This window comes from Indicator indicator, chromosome Z (genome assembly GCF_027791375.1).
Source record: "Indicator indicator isolate 239-I01 chromosome Z, UM_Iind_1.1, whole genome shotgun sequence".
Classification (NCBI taxonomy): domain Eukaryota; kingdom Metazoa; phylum Chordata; class Aves; order Piciformes; family Indicatoridae; genus Indicator; species Indicator indicator.
Window position 1 is genome coordinate 66,591,872 of NC_072053.1, and position 6,385 is coordinate 66,598,256.

Genomic DNA, 6,385 nt, shown 5'->3' on the forward strand with positions numbered 1-6,385 from the left:
GAATTCTGTATCATAACTGATTTTTCACATGAGGAGGTGGAAGGGCTGGTGAAACAGCCTTTATCCCACTGGTGAGCGAATCAACATGCCTGTTGTGAATCAGCTTCCATCTGCTTCACCTGAGGTTACCAAAAGAGTGTGAGAAAGGAGGTGGCTTCATAGCCAAAGGTATCTGGAGAAACAGAAAGGATCCAGGGATGCTTGGAGAGCTCCAAAAAGAAAAGGATGTGACAATATTGGATATAGAGTTGCAGGAAAGTACTTCAACATGAGCGTTCCCATGGTGGCATCTTTGCTTGGGCATCTGCTCCTGGGACTGGTTCCATGAAATGTGGGCCTGAGTTAACATGCATCTCAGAAAGAGCTGAGCTGAGAGTGTTGTCGCAGTAGTCTCTCTTATACCTATGGGTAATTAAAGATGTAAGAAAATGGACTAAAATAAGTGGGGATAATGTTTTCAGCAGGCACACTCATCCTACCTACTAGCAGAACATGTCACTATGGTCAGAAGCTTGCCACGAAGACAGTTTTGCCATCCTCTGCCATGGTGTGGGCTGGCTGGGTCACTGTGCTGCTCTGGAGTTTGGACTGTCCTGCTGGCCACCTGGAGCAAGGAGATGGTGAAGCACTGGGATAATGCAGCAAGAACAGTGTCAGTGGTTGTCCTAGCATGAGCTGGACTGGGAAAGGATGTCCTTAGATCCCTGACTTGCTTTTTCTTGTTCACCAGCTAGGGTAGGAGTGAGCTTTGTCCAGCATGTGGTTTAGGAAGTAAAGTCATCACGTCATCTCAGCCTACCTCCTTGGTCTGGTTTTTCGTTCAAGGCTAACTTGCTCATAGGGATTTTTAACACCCTCAGCAGTAAGGAGAACCTAGAAACAGTAGCCCACAAAGGTAAAAGGATGCCTCTGGAACCTTTATATCTTTCTGTGTACACGCAGATACTTGTGATACTGGAGCGTGATCTACACTGGGAGGAACATGAAGAATCTGTATGACATGGGTCAGAGCTGCTGTAGAATCTTGCTTCCTCAATTGCTGTCCAAAGACCTTAAGCTTCACTGAGCACGTATGTGGTTACAGTATAGATTTGAAGTTGAATAAACATTTTTCCATCCCTGTCTTTGTTACAGACAGTAAGAATTTGGCCAAAGCTGTGAAAATAGGAATGTACCCCTTAAAAAAAAACAATCCAAGTCATGAAACTGAGGAAAAGAAGATCTGTGTTTTGGAGCCGCAGTGAGTTGTCATGTGTAACCCAGGCTTAGCATAGTAAGGTAGCATCACTCTAGTCCTCATACACATCTACCACCTCATTCTCATGTTTATTTCACTATCTTTACATTCCCTCTGCATCTTTCCCCTAAGGGTGCAGCTTCTTCAGCCTTTACCTCTGCAGGGATATAGAGATCTTCCAAAACTGGTGGTGTATTATCAGCCTGCTTGTTTACAGCCTGGAGGTACCTGTCTGTATCTGCTGGCTGTGTGAGGGGGGCTTACATCCTACACATAAACTCAAGGGCATTGTTAATGTTTGCAGAGGGGCAGGGAATGTTTGTGCTTCAGGATTGCGAATGTTACCAAGTGGGCAGGCAGTCTTTCTCCCAGCTGAACAAACAGCATTGTTCTACATCTTTTGCCATAAAAGAACTGGCTTGATGGCTGCACCCAAAGAGTGGCTGTCAATGGCTCCATGTCCCACTGGAGGCCAGTGACAAGTGGAATCCCTCAGGGATCAGTCCTGGGACCAGTCTTGTTCAACATCTTTGTTGGTGACATGGACAGTGGCATTGAGTGCACCCTCAGCAAGTTTGCTGATGACACCAAGCAGCAGACACGCTGGAGGGAAGGGATGGCATCCAGAGGGACCTTGACAGGCTGGAGAGGTGGGCACAAGCCAACCTCATGAGGTTCAACAAGACCAAGTACAAGGTCCTGCATCTGGGTCGAGGCAATCCCAAGCACAAATACAGGCTGGGCAGTGACTGGCTGGAAAGCAGCCCTGAGGAGAGGGACTTGGGGGTGCTGGTAGATGAGAAGCTCAACATGAGCTGTCAGTGTGCACTTGCAGCCCAGAAAGCCAACCAGATCCTGGGCTGCATCAAGAGAAGTGTGACCAGCAGGTCGAGGGAGATGATTCTCTCCCTCTACTCAGCTCTGGTGAGACCCTACCTAGCTTTCCTTACAATAGCATGGCCCCAATTTTCATATCCTGTGAAAATTCTGATTTGCTGTGCCTCCATCGTGACTCCATCACTGCTGTGAAGCTGATGTTACACACTGGGAGGAAGAGCTTGGTTTCTGGCTGCTCTGCTAGTGAAGTGCTGTCTGTGAGAGTGTCCAGCTTTGTGTCCTGCACTACAAATAAGAATCTGGGCTTCTCCTAACAACGCTTAAGCTTGTCTGGCTGTTGCATTTTTGTGGGTCCATGAGCTGCATCCTCTTGATGGCTTCCTGTCTCATCCATACTGAGTATTTTGGTGATTGTGTCCTCTTGAAGATTTCCTGCCACTTCCAAGCATCAGATATGCCCAGTTTTTGTAGGAAGTTTATGCACATCTGCATGAAATTGTCTCTCTCAGTGAACAGGAGTCTACACAGAAGCAGACACTCAACCATCTTCCCAGTGAGCTGAGAAAATCAGCTTGGGTAATTTTCTTCTACTGTAATGGGGTGTCATGAACAAGCTTATTCTTTCACCTTGGCTTCAGAGATGATATATGCACCATGTGTGTGTTTACTGTGGCTATGTCAAGGGCTGATGGCTTTACAGTAACTTCTCATTAGGCTAAAACAGCTCTCAAAATCCACTGAGACAGCCAAGTTTGAAGGTGATTTATGGAATTAGGAAAGGGCATGGATTTAGGTCCTGCCTGAGCAACCTGATCTCCTTCTATGATCAAGTGACCTGCCTGGTGGATGTGGGGCAGGCTGTGGATGTAGTCTAGCTGGAGTTCAACAAGGCCTTTGACACTGTCCCCCACAGCAAACTCCTGGCCAAGCTGTCAGCCTGTGGCTTGCACAGGAGCACTCTGTGCTGGGTTAGGAACTGGCTGGAGGGCAGAGCCCAGAGAGTGGTGGTGAATGGTGCCACTGCCAGCTGGCAGCCAGTCACTAGTGGTGTCCCCCAGGGATCAGTGCTGGGCCCCATCCTGTTCAATATCTTTATTGATGATCTGGATGAGGGGATTGAGTCCATCATCAGTAAGTTTGCAGATGACACCAAGCTGGGGGCAGGTGTTGATCTGTTAGAGGGTAGAAGGGCTCTGCAGAGGGACCTTGACAGGCTGGACAGATGGGCAGAGTCCAGCGGGATGGCATTTAACAAGTCCAAGTGCCAGGGGCTGCACTTTGGCCACAACAACCTCATGCAGTGCTACAGGCTGGGGTTGGAGTGGCTGGAGAGCAGCCAGGTGGAAAGGGACCTGGGGGTACTGGTTGACAGCTGCCTGAACATGAGGCAGCAGTATGCCCAGGTGGCCAAGAAGGCCAATGGCATCCTGGCCTGCATCAGGAATAGTGTGGCCAGCAGGATCAGGGAAGTCATTGCACCCCTGTACACAGCACTGGTTAGGCCACACCTTGAGTACTGTGTCCAGTTCTGGGCTCCTCAATTTAAGAAGGATTTTGAGATACTTGAACATGTCCAGAGAATGGCAACGAGGATGGTGAGAAGTCTTGAACACAAACCCTATGAGGAGAGGCTGAGGGAGCTGGGGTTGTTTAGCCTGGAGAAGAGGAGGCTCAGGGGTGACCTCATTGCTGTCTACAACTACCTGAAGGGAGGTTGTAGCCAGGAGGGGGTTGGTCTCTTCTCCCAGGCAACCAGCACCAGAACAAGAGGACACAGTCTCAAGCTGCGCCAGGGGAGGTTTAGGCTCGAGGTGAGGAGAAAATTCCTCATGGAGAGAGTTGTTAGACGTTGGAATGTGCTGCCCAGGGAGGTGGAGGAGTCACCATCCCTGGAGGTGTTCAAGAGGGGATTGGACGTGGCACTTGGTGACATGGTTTAGTAGTCATGAGGTCTTGGGTGACAGGTTAGAATTGATGATCCTTGAGGTCTTTTCCAATCTTTGTGATTCTGTGAACAAGATAGAAGCCTGAAGCTGGCCCTCCACTGAGCAGAAAGAATCACAGAATGTTAGGGGTTGGAAGGGACCTCGAAAGATCATCTAGTCCAACTGCTGCTGGCAGAGCAGGATCAGTAGGTCACACAGGAATGCACCCAGGTGGGTTTTGAATGCCTGCAGAGAAGGAGACTCCACAACCTCTGAGGACAGCCCATTCCTGTGTTTTGTCACCCTCATAGTGAAAAAGATTTTCCTTATGTTCATGTGAAACATCCTCTGCTCCAGCCTCCAGCCATTTCCCCTTGTCCTATTATTGGGCATCTCTGAGAAGAGCCTAGCTCCGTCCACTTGAAACTCACCCTTCACATATTTTATAAACGTGAATGAGGTCACCCCTCAGTCTCCCCTGCTCCAAACTAAAGAGCCCCAGCTCCCTCAGCCTTTCCTCACAAGGAAGATATTCCACTCCTTTAATAATTTTTGTGGCTCTGCTCTGGACTCTTTCAAGCAGTTCCCTGTCTGCCTTGAACTGAGAGGCCCAGAATTGGACACAACACTCCAGATGTGGCCTCACCAGGGCAGAGTAGAGGGGGAGGAAAACCTCTCTCGACCTCCTCACCACAACCCTTCTAACACACCCCAGGATGCCATTTGCCTTCTTCAGCCACAAGGTCACGTTGCTGGCTCATGGCCATCCTTATATCCACCAGGACCCCTGGATACCTGTGCTCTGCTCTGCTCTCCAACAGGTCAGTCCCCAGCCTATACTGATCCAGGGGGTTGTTCTTTCCCAGGTGCAAAACTCTACACTTGCCCTTGTTATATGTCATTACATTTCTTCCTGATAACTCTCCAGCCTGTCTAGGTCCTGCTGAATGGCAGTGCAGTCTAACAGGGTTATCAGCCCTTATGGCCAAGCAACCTTCCTTGGGGCTTGTGGTGGCATGGTCTTAGCATTCAAGTAAGATGAAGGGCATAAGCCTGGTGCAGCTCCCACCTGCAAGTTGAAGGACTAGGTATCCAAGTCTGGGAAACAAGAGCTGATCCTACATAAATATATATATTTATTTAAAGTAAATAATAGTTCCTTCCTTTCCACCCAGCTTTTACAAGATGGATCAGAAGCAAAGTGTGGTGTGCCACCACTATGAAGCTTAAGCAGTGTCATTTCAGTAGTGTGATTACATAGGCTTCCTTGAGCAGAGATTGGTATGTTTTAGGATTTAGTCAGTGTGTGAATACTAACAGAACAGAGACAAAGAACAGCAAATCAGTAGGGCTCTCTGCTCACCAGTTGATGGTTATCTGTGTTTATTTGTACCCACACACTGCATATTGCTGAGTTCCAACATTAGCTTTGCTGCTCATACCAGTTTAACGCCCATCTGACAGCTCTTCCATAGGGGCAGCACTAGCAAGCTCAAGCTCATATGCCATATTTCATTGTGAAACATTCAGCTTTTTTGTTTATAGATCCTAGATACAAATTTCAAATAACTCTGATGAAATAGTGGGTCTGTTTTGTTTTGTTGTGCTTTCTTCATATGCTAAATAGCACAGTGAAACATAATCAAACACCTACTGAAAAGGAGCCATCTGGGAGATACTTAGTTTCACAGACCTTGGTTAAATGAAAATCCAGGATGCAGCTAATTGAGATCAAATCTAGATCCAAAACTCAAATTCTAAACTTTTGTAAGGTATGTGGAAAGCAAGCAGCTAAAGCGATTCACCACAGTCATTGAGGAATAATAATTTAAAATTTCTGAGGTTTTCTTGCAGAGCAAAGTCAGCCTGACTTAGAGCAGTGGGTCCCATCTTTCCTGAACTTGTCCTGCATAGTTATATTGCACTTTGAACAGTAAATGCTGTGGCAGCAGTGTGAGCATCCTGTTAAGGTGCTCGGGATCAGCAACTGAGGTGTAGCTCAGCTGGCACCCTGTCTCATAAACAGGGTGGCAGCAGGGCTGGGATCTATTCCCAGCTGTGGTAGTTTTAGGCTATACCTTTAAAATTTTCCACAGATCTCGAACAGAAAGTGGTAGAATGTAAATAAATCACCAGTGGGTGTAAAAGGTAAAATAATGATAGTTCTAAACAATCCCATTGGAGAAATGAGGGACTTAAACCAGTGGCACCAAAACGATCTCTCTCTTCTCGCTTCCTCCGGCTGGGAGATACTAACTGGCATCTGCTTGATCTTGGCTGCATTGTTTTGGCTAAGTCTAACAAAATAAATCTCTGATCATTTCTCTTGTCCCTTTTGTGTACACGGGGGTAAGGGGAGGGGGGGGGGGGGCAGGGAGGGAGAAGC